We start from the raw sequence: 14,165 nt of genomic DNA, 5'->3' as shown, positions 1-14,165 counted from the left end.
CTGCAAAACCAGCCCAGCAACATCACTGATTTCTTAGGAGAGCCAGTCAAAAAGTTGGCCCTCATCCCAGGTTGTTTGGAGGCTGTTGAACAAGCTGAGCAACCCTAATCCAGTCACATTGCTCCAGTCTCAGTAGAGACTCAGTCTATTTGGAGAATTTTATAATTCAGGGACCTACTAGGGCATGTTTGTAAGCCAAATAATTGCTGACAAGGATAGTTACTCTAAAAGGAAGAGAAAATGGTATCTCCCTTCTCAGATAAATGTGTTTTTGAATCCAGCTTCCTGATCTACTCGGTGTCTATGTGACCATTTGGACAATTGTCCAGAATTCACAGCAGTGGACAGATGCACACCAGTATTTCTTCCATTCAATTATTTGGAGTGTTTATCATACATGGATATCCTGTGGGTCAGCTAGTAGGCAGCTGACTGTGGGCTACTTAGTTTTCTCCAGATGGTACTTGCAGAGTGAGGGAAACAGAGGCTGTGGTGAATACTGCAGGTGGGGTGCTGTGGGTTCCAGAACATTTCCCCTGATTAAAAAGGAAACTCCGACATGAGGATCCCCAACTTGTGAAAGTCCTGGAAAATCACAAGGATACCCCTCAAGGGAAACACTTCTCAGTCAGGGGGAATTTCAGATCAGTCCATCTGGACCAAGAGAAGGCTACAACAGCACCATGTAAGTCAGTGATGTCAGAACTTTCCCATCTTGTTACCATCCACCTTGTTCCAACATGGCCCAAAGAATGAAGATCCAGAGAGGGAGAGAGAAGGAACTTTGCAGAAATGGACACATCTGCACTTCCTGGTAGGTCCCTTGGGCCTCAGCAGGGGAGAGGGGAACATTGAATAGGCTGAATATAAGATGGAGCTGACACTTGACTGACCTGGACTTGTGAAACCCAGAGTGATGGAATGTGTGGAATGGCTGCCCGGTGATGCAGGAGATGAGGATGCAGTGGAGGGTGGGTGATGACAGCCCCTGGAGGAGGATGATCCAGTTCACCTTTGTATCTGCTGTGGTCTCAGCTTTTGTGTCCCCCAGAAATTTCATATGATGAAATCCTGATTCCCATGGTTATGGTAACCCTAGGTGGTGCTTTTGTGAGGTGATGGAGTTATAAGGGTGGAGCCTCTTCAATGAGATGAGTGCTTTTATATATAAGAGACACACAGAGCTCCCAAGCCCACCCCTGTGTGAGGATACAGTAAGTAGTGTGTGACCAGAAAGGACCCTGCATGACCACACTGTGGAAATCCATTTCCATTGTTTTTAAGTCTGTGATGTTTTGTTATAGCAACCCAGAAGGACTAAGACAGCATCCTAACAATCTTTATACAGTTCAGTAAACCTCATGCTATTCATACAAAGCTACAAAGCATTTATCTTGTCTGGTGTAACACTGTGATAGTTAGCTGACAGTTCGTGGCTGGCTTTCATAAAGAATCTTGAGAATTCAGTCTTCTTGGTGGCATGACCAGAACCATGAACAATTGTCTAAATCTTTGATTCTAATAATGACCAGAATAATTGTCTGTGATTCTTAAGTAATCTCTTAATGGTCTTCTTTGTAAGGCCAGGTTCTGCTATTTGTGACTAATTTTAATAGGAGCTTCATTCTATCAATTGTAAGAGTCAATTTTCTTTTGAGTTTATATTAAATGAAGATAAGAAATGTTAAGAAATTACCCTCTTATATTTTGACATCTCTACAGAGTCTGTGTTTATTTTTTTAAGAGGAGACCCATTTCACAGAGCATGCATTAAAAAGCTATAAATTTCAAAGAAGCTTGCTATGGGATACATCATTATGACCACCTCAGAGCTGGATGGGATGGCTGTGAATAAAGCACGTGTTGGTGACTCGGCACGCCAGGATCTTGGTGTACATGTCAATTTTACGTGAATCCCTATACAGGCACTTGAACATCTTATAAAATGCAGAATGTCGCACATATTCATCTCTGGACCCCCAGGACGCGATTGACCAGTAAATGCGAGCCTCTTGCATCGTCCGCCTTACTGGATAAATAACCTAAATACCCAAATGATAATGACTTGTTAAGTGTTTCATTAGTATTTGCTAATCTTTTTTGCTTCTAATTATCAAATTAACATTTGGAGAAGACATTCTAATATAAAACTCTCTAGATAGGGATTTTGGAGCCAGCCTATGAGAAAACTATTAGGAATCTAAAATGTAGAAACATATTCAAGATTACTTTTAACTTTCTCTTTTCTTCCTTCCCACTCTCATCCTTTGATTTGAGAACAGAGAAAGAAGACAATTGGAACTTCAATAGTATATGTCCTGGGTTACTTTGAAGAAAATGCTGATCTTGGAAATTCTGTTCTCTAGTTCTCTTACTCTTGAAAATATTTCAACCACCTGTGCCCAGGAAGAGGCAAGCTTTTGGTGGAATTGTGTGCAATGCAGGGAAGGCTGTCCATGTCAAAAACTGCAGTGAAATTCTGATTCCTTTGCAGTGGAATCTATCACTATGAATGCCTAGGTGCCTGCTTTATGTAGTTGCAGTCTAGAATATAGAAGTCATGAATCTTTTTCTTACAAAATGAGATATTTCAAAACACCATACACATTACAAAGGTCACGTCTTTCATTCATGAATAAAGCATGAAAGCCCTCTGCAGGATGCTCACCTGGCTGAATTGCCTCTCTATGAATTCTTGAAGTTCTAGTAGATTTTTCACATTCTCTCTGGCACTTGATAGGATAGTATCTGAGACTTCTTTCATACTCCACAGGTCCCTGACTAGTTGATACACAGGTCTATGCCAGGAGTACAGTAACATGAGTATCCACTTACTAAGGTCTTCATTCTAAGTAACCAGAAGAAACAGTCTCATTAAAATAATCATAATTCAGTGGTTTTGGTAACATGTGATCTTTGCTCAGAGCAGCTGACCTAAAAAACTTTTGGTTATTCCTATATGTATGCAGAGATTTTTGAAGATAGTAAAAGTTGCAAAAGTATAAAATGTAAGCTGTTAGTTCACACTTTGCTGAAATATAAAAATCTAGGTTATTTTAGGAACTGACTCTTCTGATGCGTTCTGATTTATAACATGAAGAAATTTCTTTTTTCCTCTGAAATTCTACCACCGCTCAGTGAGTTCTTTTGTGTTTGTATATTTGCGTGAGAGAATCTAAGTATTTACGGCAAGTCAGTATGTGCCTGCAGTGCCTGACCAGGAAAGAGGGATTCCACCTGTGCCCACATCATTGTCACCCAGTGATTCATTCATATTAATGAATCAGATGAGTCCTTTGGATTGATTTTTGATCAGTAATTGTTTTATGATATTACAACAAAGAGACGAGGAAGAAGACATGGCGTTCCTAAATAAGCTTCTCTCCTCAGGTGATCCCGACACCAGCCCCCTGCTGATCTCAGAACACTCTGTTTTGTTGACGTGTGTCTGGGCAGAAAATGGCACAGCGTTGTCTTTAGTAACAGCATCAGTGGGATTCACAATGGAGGGTTTCCCCCTCTTAGTTCACTACTACTAGCAGAATTGAGCCTGAAAATCCCGGGGCCTGAAGATCTCTAGTTAATATGCTTGATTTCTTTACAGCCATGAACTGTTTTACTGGTAAAGAACAGAGAACTGAGTAGGATTAAATATAGTAATGCACATAAAGTGGTTAGTAAAATGTATGGCCATGTAGTAACTCTCAATAAACTTTAAATTTAAGTTTATTGAACAATCCTCTTCTTCTTCCTCTTTGACTTTTTTCCTTTACTTGATCATCCTCACTATTAATGAGTTTAACAGAGGAAAAGAATGCTGGTATCATTAAGAAATTTATAAGACAGAAAATGTTATTTTAAGGGGGGATGCATGTGAAAATATTTTAAATAATGTTAGGACGAAGGACAATGCAGGAAATCAGAAAGGAGAGATTATAACAGTGAAAATTTGGAGCGGCCATAAATGATTGAGGCTTGATATGTAAACTGTGTTGTCCTCAGAACAGAGGCAATTATTGTGGCCATGAAAAGCAAAGCAACGTTTTATAGGCCATTTTGGGGGAGACTTACAAATTAAGAATAAAAGGTGACAGAAGAGTCATTGAGGATGATGAATGAAGCAGGTATCAGAGAAGTAGAAGCAGAATCAGGAGAGGCTTGAAAGGCAGATGTGGTGGCTCAGGTGGTGCAGTATAGGTCTCCCATGTAGGAGTCACTAGTAACAGGGAGTACTCAAAACTGTGGTGTGTTTCTTACATATTCATGAATTTTGCAATCATATTTTACACATGAAAGTTCCCATTCATTTCCTGTTTTTGTACAGTATAATAGCTGCAATCCTGTGTCTAATGCTTTGGTTGAACTAAAGTTGTCTGCATGGACAATTTAGATCTGTTATTTATGTTGCTACTACAGATCTTTAGTCATCCCTTGATTTCACTCATGCTTCATCAAGGGCATACTATAATTTCTCTTCAGTTGTTTACGGTTCCTCCACCTTTTTCTGCATGTACACTTACCATTATCTCTAATATTATGAAGCCGGGTAAGCTATATACTGTCTCATTTGACATAGTGAAAAACCCAGGTGAAAAACTCACGTTCATATTTAGGGCTTCTTCTCTTCCTTGGGGAGTATGGAGGGGATTGGTGTGGCAGCTCTTGGTAGCATTGATAGTGTATGGTAGGTTCTGGGCATATTTTTCATCCTGAAAGTGATCAGGCAGTTAGTTAGGGTTGTTGGGCAGTCGGTAGATGAACCCATTACCAGAACATTAACATGTTTAACAGTCTTGTATATTTGTTAATGAGGGGGCATCACAAAATTTGAAAGTCATTCTTTTCCTACTTTTTCAATACATTGTCTCTATAAAAATGATTTTACATATAACTTTTCTAAGTTCAACCTTTTCCCTTCTATATTTTATTATTATCTTTTTTTTTTACGTTTTAGTGTTTGAACAAAATATAGTCTTTTGTACCAATACTTGGTGCTTCCCAGGTGACAGTAGTGGTAAAGAACATTCCTGCCAATGCAGGAGATATAAGAAGACTCAGGTTTGATCCCTAGGTGAGGAGCATCCCTTGCAAGAGGGTATAGCAGCATACCCCAGTATTCTTGCCTGGCCAATCCTATGGACAGAGGAGCATGTCGGGCTACAGTCAGTAGGGTTGCAAAGAATTGGACACAACTGACGTGACTTAGAATGCATGCATGCACCTATATTTAACCATTTAGTCTTTTGTTTACAGTGGGTTAGAGCCAATATATTCCCTTATAAGGAGTTATACAGTTGTAACTCTGACATCTCTGAATCAGCACACCAAAAACCTTAGTGTTCATCCCAGGTGCAGAATGCAATGTTGTTTATGGTGACAAAGTGTTATGGCAGAAAAACATGGCATAAAGTTATAGGAAATACTAAACAGTGGACTGAGAATAATAAGAGTAGAAAAATCTAGCTAACACATTGATAGAGAAAAACTAATCTTTAGCAAAAGTTATGCACATTTCAAGAGATTCCTTGGAAGAGTTGGAGAAAAATGGACAGTCAAAAATGGAGGATGAAACAAAAACTAGTGAGTAAAAAGAACTACGTGAATTGAATAGAAACCTTCAGCACCACTTTTTATTAGCTGTCTGCTCTACTGTGTGCTCCTTGATTGACCTAAAAGAATTAACATACAACTTTCAAATACTTTCCTCAGAAAAATAATAATTGTTTCCAATTGTAAACTCCCCTCCTATTGTAGCTCTAAAGCTATTCACTGAAAATCTTAAAGCAATAAATTGTAGCATTAAAAAAACTAACACTATTTGATTTTGTGACCAGAATTCAGCTTTGTTTAACATGTTCCATCCACACAGTTCACTGCAAAGCAGTTCTCATTTATTGGCTATTTACTCTAAGCCTGGAGAAGAAAGCCCAGAGAGACACTGAAGGACCAGAAAATCAACATGCTTCCTTTTCCCCAGTCCCACCTAAAAGTGCTTTGTGTCAGGTAGTATTGTGGACTGAATCTGTGTTCTTCAAGTTCATTGTTAGAGCCCTAACTGCCAAAGTACTGTGTTTTGAAAAGGGTTCCAACTTTTTGGGACCCCATGGACTGTAGCCCACCAGACTACTCTGTCCATGGGAGTTCTCAGGCAAGAATACTGGAGTGGCTTGCTGTTTCCTTCTCCAGGGAATCTTCCAGACTCAGGGATAGAACCCAGGTCTCTCACATTGAGGGCAGATTCTTTACCATCTGAGCCACCGGCGAAGCCCATTAAGGTTAAATGAGCTCTTAGGGTGGAACACTCATCCAATAGGTTTAGCGTCTTCATGAAGCGAAACACCAGAGAATTCTCTCTGTGTCTCTGTGTCTTTTCCTCTATCTCTCTTCCCCACTGCCCACCCTGTGTGAGGACGAACGGAGAAGCCAGCCTGGGAGGAAAGAGTTCTGACCAGAACCTCACCTTGCTGGCACCCTGATCTGGGACTTCTAGCCTCCAGAACGGTGAGGAAATAAATTTGTTGTTGATTCCACTGAGTCTATTGTATTCTTTTATGGCATTCTTTTTTTTAAATATTTTATTTATTTATTTTTGGCTGTGCTGAGTCTCCATTGCTGCTTTTCTCTAGTTCTGGAGGGCAGGGGCTACTCTCTGGTTGCCGTGCATACGATTCTCATCGCAGTACCTTCTCTTATTGCCAAGCACAGACTCCAAGGCATGCAGGCTTCAGGAGTTGTGGCTCCCTGACTCTAGAGCGCAGGCTCAGTAGTTGTAGTGCCTGGGCTTAGTTGCTCTTTGGTACGTGGGATCTTCCCTGACCAGGGATCAAACTTGGGTCTCCTGCACTGGCAGGCTGATTCTTTACCACTGAGCTACCAGGGAAGCCCCCTTTTATGGCATTCTTGATGACAAATACTAAATCATTTATTTTAAAAATTTACAAAAGAAAATGAATGAAAGGAAATTGAAAAAGTTATTGCACTTCTTAGGAATCTTTGAGATTTCACAAAACTGATCCTGTTTTCAATTTCCACATCTTATGAGCTGATGGCTTCTTTGACCTAGAGACGGTGTTAATCGAAGTTTGGCTGATGCAGCCTTCTTGTTGAAAGGACAGTATAGCCGTCACTTATGCAAGGGTTCCATCTGTGAGCCTGGTGGGCTTGTGAGCCTGGTGGGCTACAGTCCATGGGGTCGCAAGAGTCAGACACGACTTAGCAACTAAACCACCACCACCACAGTACTTACAAACTCACGGAACATTATGATAGAATGATTAAAGATGTTGTGGGACAGCCTGGAGGCATTGAGAAACAGGTCTGTAAGGGATTCCAGGGGGATGTCAAACACGTCAGGACAGCAGGACCGGCATGAGTTGCCTTGGCACAAGAGCAGATTTGACATGACCAGCAGCAGGAGCAGGCAGGACCCTGTTTAATAAAAAACATGAGCCATTCTGAGATGATCTAGTCACCTGATGTTATCAAATCCATCTGGTGGAGGGAAGGCTTCTCTTTCCCTGTTGCTCTGAGCAGGAGTTGGTGCTATAGTAGCTGGGGTGGGAAGGAACGTATTCTGTGTCAATTTAAATGGATGATGATATTTGCACAGATAGATATTTGGAGAAGTAGGTTACTCCCTGTAATTTTATATTGCTCCCAGAAGTACTTCCGTGCTCTGCAAACATTTGGAGCTTAATTCTGAGCCAGACTGTTTAGGCCATTTTTTAAAGACAGTTTAGTGTTTGGACTCTGCAGACTCTGGCAACAGGGCCCTCTAGGAGTTTGTAATTTTTTCACTCTACATTGACTAATGCTTGAATTTTATGACAAGAAAAGTCCAGTTGATCTGTGTGGTTTACCATCACAGTGGGGTAAGAGTAAACACATGACTGACTGATCGCTACTTTTGAGTACCAAGAGAATACTAACAGAAAAAGGATACTGTACCTTGGATCTGCTTACTCACCTTAGTAACCCGATGCATGTTTTTGATACTTTCCCAAAAGCTTAAACGTGTTAAAATTTGTGTTTCACAAGAACCCTGTGAAATAGCCTTAATCTTCACTATGATCATCAAGTTGTGTTAATGAAGATGTGATGACTTGGAGAGGACAAGTGATTTTCCCCAGGTCCCATTATTAGCAGATGCAGGTGACTGGGCACCAATGAACTCATCTGTTCACTTCCTGATGTCACATCACACATGCCTGTGGCCCTTGGTTTGCATGTGTGTAACCAGGACCACATCAGGAGCTGTGATGACTCTGCTTAAAGAGAAAAATATTTTGTCTTTGACTGCAAAACAAAGCGACCCTAGAATATTGGTTTTATCCACTTGTTCTGCTCTGTCTATAAAACACTCACTGTTACAGTCTCTGACAATTATCAGTGTGGGGGCCTGGTTCTCCTGGCTAGCTTTTCTTCTAGGCACCTTGGCGGCTCTTCTACTTTTGTGCATCTTTAATCCTCTCGTTACATTTGTTTCTTCAAGAAAACAGCAAATAAATCTCCAAATGGTAATACAAGAATATTACCTGGTCAGCACCCAAGACAACGTCACTGGCTCTGCAAACAAGGCCTGCGCTTTCCTGACTTTGACATTTTAGGGACAAAATTTATCTGTTTGTTCAGGAGTACATCCTGACAACCCATGAGGCTTAGTTTTTGAACCATTTCCAAGCATCTCCTCTTTGATAATAAAACTAGACTTCATGTTTCCATGATGTGTTGTAATATTTCAGAAATTATTCCTGGCACTACCTTTGGCCAAGGAAAGCATAAAATCGTAGACCCTTGCAAGCATGATTTTAATATTACTTTTGCTGTGAGTCCTTTGTACACAAGCAGAATTTAAGACTGAAGTGAGCAAGAATTGACTATGAACAAGAGAACTGATAAAATAGAGATTGTATCCTCCTGAATGAGACCTGAACATGATTCTTTTTCCAATTTACCAGAAGAGTCATAATTTAATTAACGATAAGATATCAGCATTTACTAGGTTTTCTCTGCTCTTAGTTAGTTTAAAGAGGCATGGTATCTAAGAATAAAATGGTTAGTTAAAATTAGGTGATGAAAATAAAAGAAGTGGTTCTCAAAGGAAGACATATAAGTTGGAGAAATTTGGGACTATATCTCTCATCAACTAAAGACCTTATTGTGACAGGAAAGGAGAATAATAGCTTATATAACATAGACATATTTGTGTGCATATATTTCTGTGCATGTATACATGTGTTATGCATAAAAATATGCTTAATTCCTTCATGGAAATTTGAACCTTATAAAATTCGACTTTATAAGAGCTGGTAAATGTAGCAGAACACCCAAATTCCTAATGTGATTGATCATTTATTGGTAGAGGACTAACTATATGATTTGTTTTTCTGTTAAAATGTTATTCGTGTGTTTGCTTTGGTAGCACATATATTAAAAAATTGGAATAATACTGAGAAGATTAGCATGGCCCCTGCCCAAGGATGACACACAAATTTGTGAAGCCTTCCATATTTTTCTCTAACAACTTTGAGGGTTGGGACGGGAAGGATGGTGGGAAGGAGGTTCAAGAGCGAGGGGCCATAGGTATACCAATGGCTGATTCATGCTGATGTTTGGCCGAAAGCAGTACAGTATTGTAAAGCAATTCCCCTTTAATTAAACATCAATAAATTCAATTATTAAAACTATTACTGGGGATCATATAACAGGTTCAGATATCCATTGTATGACTAAAGAGGATCTGACTGGAAACTAATGGTGTCAATTGTCATTGGTTAGTGATTCATTAACTTTATAGTTGCATGAGAAAAATAAACTAACAAACACTACTATCTGTGATTCTGTGTCATAGCAAGCTATAATCCTTGTCTGTGTTTGCATTTAGGAGGCATAGTGCCCAAACTTTGAAACTGAGGCTGTTCCCAGAGGCGCACAGTCGTGAGTCCTGCCCAGGGTGTTTGTTCCTGACGCTGGAGGCTTCTGTTCGCTGGTCACTAAGGCTGAAATTTTCTCTGCTGACCATTCCCTGGTTCTATCACGTGCACAAGTCTTTATATTTTGGTTTTCTAATTTGATTCTCTTATTCCTTTAATCAGACTACCAAGTCCCTTTACAATTTATTTTTCAGACCCTTTTGTGCTTTGATGTTTCTGATGCTCATTAGTGTATTTGCTTCCATGTCTACCTCTCTGAGTAGTTTTCAGCATCTACATAAACCCTACCCTATTCTCTTACTGCCTGGATTTTGGCGTTTTGCATCAGCATATTTTATGAACTTCATTTTCCTTCTGGTGAGGTTTCTGGTATACAGCTTAAGCTGGTTGGCTCCCATCTGGCTTTGTCGTGTTGTCTCCAAAATTAGAGAAATCTGTTTTCTTTCTAGGCAATACTGCCCCTTGCTTTGAAACCATTGCTGATTATCTGTGATTTCACTTCCTGCCTCATAAGCTTTGTCTTTCTCAATCTATTGTAACTTGAGTACCATGTGCCTCTATGTTGGTATTACTATTTTAAATAAATATCAACCTAGTATATCAGACAATTAAAGGGAATAAAATTAGAAGTGTTAGTAATAATGCATTCCCCCAATTTATAATCCAGTAATGCTTCCAGTTTTAACTGACTTTCTATGCATGTATTGTTGTGGTCCCCTACTCATTTTTCCTTACTAGGTGTTTCAATTTTGAAATAGAATGTAGAAAACAATGGAGTGGAAAATTCTGAAAATCACCTTGGATTTTAGATGCCTCAAGGTTAAGTATGTAATTATTAGTTTTTTTTAATTAGTAGGGTATTCTGAGCACATATACCTCAGTGTAGAGTGATTGCTATTGAGTGAAGAATGTATACTGTGAATGGCAATCACCAAACAGGTGATTGGAGATAAAGAAAGCAATGCCAAGAAGACACAGGCTTCTGTTCTGGAAGGAAAAACCTTACAGTGTCTGTCATCTACAGTCTACTCTTCAGATTTTTCAAAACACTTGCTCTTCCTCTGCTCATTTAATAATTTGGGTTGTTTTAATTTCTTTTCCTACCGAGTTGCATGAGTCTCTTATATATACTTGTATAGGAAGCCCTTACCAAATATATGATTTGCAAATATTTTTTTTTCATTCCATAGGTTGTCATTTTATTTTATTGATGGCTTTTTCTTTACTATGCAGAAGGTTTTGAGTTTGATGTGGTCTCACTAGTTTATTTTTGCAGTTCTTGCCTTTGCTTTTGATGACTGAGTTGTTTGAGCTGCTTGTATTTTGGAAAGAAATCCTTTATCAGTTGTTTTATTTGCTATTATCTTCTTCCATGCTTACCAAAACACACAGACTGGCTGAATGGATTAAAAAACAAGACCCATATATATGCTGTCTACAAGAAACCCACTTCAGTCCTAGAGACACATACAGGTGGAAAGTGAGAGGATAGAAAAAGATATTCCATGCAAATGGAGAAAAAAAAGAAAGCCAAATTGGCAATTCTCATATCAAAAAAAATAGACCTTAAAATCAAAACTATTATAAGACATAAAGAAGGACACTACCAAATGATCAGGGATCAGTCCAAGAAAAAGACATAACAATTTTAACTATTTATGAACCCTACATAAGAACACCTCAATACATAAGGTAAACACTAACTGACATTAAAGGGGATATTGACAGTAACACAATAATAGTAGGCATGTTAACACTGCACCTATACAAATGGACAGGTCATCAAAATAGAAAAGTAATAAGGAAACATAAGCCTAAAAGTAAATGTTAGAGCAAACAGACCTAACTGATATCTCAGCACATTCCATCAAATGCAGAAGAATACAATTTCTTCTCAAGTGCACATGGAACATTTTCCTCATTTTGGGTCACTAATCAAACCTCAGTAACTTTAAGGAAATTGAAATTATTTCAAGCATTTTCTCTGACCCAAATACTATAAGACTAGATATTGATAATAGGAAAAAATAAAATTAAAGAACACAAACACATGGTGATTGAACAGCACATTTCTAAATCATGAACAGGTTACTGAAGAAATAAGGGAAATCAAAACATTCCTAGAAACAAAGAACAATGAAAACATGATGATCTAAAACCTATAGGATGCAACAAAAGCAATTCTAAGAGGGAACTTTATAGTAATAGAAATCCTATCTCAAGAAACACACAAACAGACAACCTAATTTTACATATCCTTAACTCTTTTTATATTTCTCTTATCAAAGTCTTAAAGGTTTTCTATAAAATTTTTCAACACCTTGCTTAAGGTTATTTCTAAGTGGTTTATCCTTTTTTGATGCAATAGTAAATGGGATTGTTTTCTTTATTCCATTTTCTATTGTTCATTGTTGATATATAGGTCAGCAACTGAGTTTCATATATTGAAATATAGTAAACATAATATATGCTACATCTTTAAAGAATAGACATTTTCCCACAAATAAGACATATAGACGATCAAAAGGTATATGACAAGATGCTCAGCATCAGTAATAATCAAACAAAATGCAGATCAAAAGCACAAGAGATATCACCTCATACCTGTTTGAAAGGCTAATACCAAAAATGTAAGAAATGACAAATGTTATTGAGGATGTGGAGAAAAGGAGTGCTTATGCACTGTTGGTAGGGATGCAACTCCCACAGAAACATACTCTGGAGTTTCCACAAGAAATTTAAAAGAGAACAGTTATGTGATCCATTATCCCACTTCTGGATATATAGTCAAAGGAAATGAAATATTGTCTCAAAGAGATATCCCTATTCCCATGCTCATTGCAGCATTATTCGCAGTAGCCTTGTTATAGAAACAACAATTTTTCAACAGGTGAATGGATTAAAACAATGTAATGTGACATATATAGGTAAATATTATTTAGCCATTAGAAAAAGAAAGAAATTCTTCCATTTGTGGCAACATGGATGAAACTGGAGGCATTATGCTAAGTGAACTAAGTCAGAGAAAGACAAATACCATAGGATCTCAAGTATAAGGAGTTTCAAAAAAAAAAAAAAAAAAGATGGAACTCAGAGTAGAAAAGCGATTGCCAAAGACTGGAGGGTAGGACAAATAGGGAGATTTTTAAAGGTTAAATATTTTCATGTATAAAAAATTAATAAGGTCTGAGGATCTAATTTTGAGTGTCATGATCTAATCATGAGATCCAATTATGATATTGAACAAGCTCTGGGAGTTGGTTATGGACAGGGAAGTCAGTGTTGCCACAGTGCACGGGGTCACAAAGAGTGGGACACCACTGAATGACGGACTGAACTGAAGAGAGTGGAACTTACCTGTGTTCTCCTCAAAAAACAAAAGTTAAATATATGTGGTGATGGCAATGTTACTTAATAGAAAAGGAAACTCGTTGCTAATACATGCACAAATAGGGGTGGACAAGATGACGGAGGGGTGCATGACCTCTCTCCACGGATGCATCAAGAACATCCAAAGACTCAGCAGTTCCCACAGAAGACCAGGTGAATACTGGCAGCACTTCCTGACTACTGAGAAGAAATATCCGGATCCATACAGAACTCGGTAAGAAAAAGGGAAGAAGGGACAAGGAGGAAGGGGAAAGAAGGAGAAGAGCAAGTGGGACCAGCCTGCACCTGGGGGAGAAGGAGCTGAAGCACCAGGGAGAGATTCCCGCCTCCATGGCCGTCCACTGGGACGGGGGAGGCATTTGAAGCAGTTGGGGAGTGAACTCACTAATCTGTCACAGTCTGAACAGAGTGAGAACCACACAGACAAGCCATGCTGCAGCCTTTCATACCTCGGACAGGGTTGTAAGTCCACTGGTGTCCACAGAAGCTGGAAGCTGGAGCCATGGGGATTGCAGAATGATCCCAGGGAGAGGACTCCTGTTGACCGTGGGGAGTCAGCCAGATGGGATGGGATGGGATGGAGGAAATCTGCTGCATGGAATGCTTCTTAAGGAAAACTATCAGGCCATAAAAGTTGGGTTCCACTGCCTGTGGAGTAGAGCTGTCTCTTTCTCCATGCTGGTACCTGCAGGTTGAGCAATAGAGAAAGACCTCAGTGAGGGTGGTCCTTGAGTGCCTGATGCACTAAGCAATGGAGAATTTTGAAAGTCTATATACCCGCCCCTACCCTATTCTCTGTCTACATTTTGGGTTTTAGCATTGTAATATCTTTATGAAATTAAA

General features: G+C 39.1%; 1 non-coding gene and 1 pseudogene across 1 annotated transcript; one reads left to right on the top strand and one right to left on the bottom strand.

The window, feature by feature from the left end:
- Nucleotides 1–1,826: 1,826 nt before the first annotated feature.
- On the bottom strand, nt 1,827–13,951 carry LOC128056798 (placental prolactin-related protein 3-like; annotated as a pseudogene).
- LOC128057005 (U6 spliceosomal RNA) lies at nt 9,404–9,514 on the top strand. The gene has a single exon (XR_008200203.1). It is a non-coding gene; the product is annotated as a U6 spliceosomal RNA (small nuclear RNA).
- Nucleotides 13,952–14,165: the final 214 nt, after the last annotated feature.

This window comes from Budorcas taxicolor, chromosome 11, assembly GCF_023091745.1.
Source record: "Budorcas taxicolor isolate Tak-1 chromosome 11, Takin1.1, whole genome shotgun sequence".
Taxonomy (NCBI): Eukaryota; Metazoa; Chordata; class Mammalia; order Artiodactyla; family Bovidae; genus Budorcas; species Budorcas taxicolor.
Note: the sequence above shows the minus strand (reverse complement) of the source record. Positions and strands in the feature narration are given on the sequence as shown.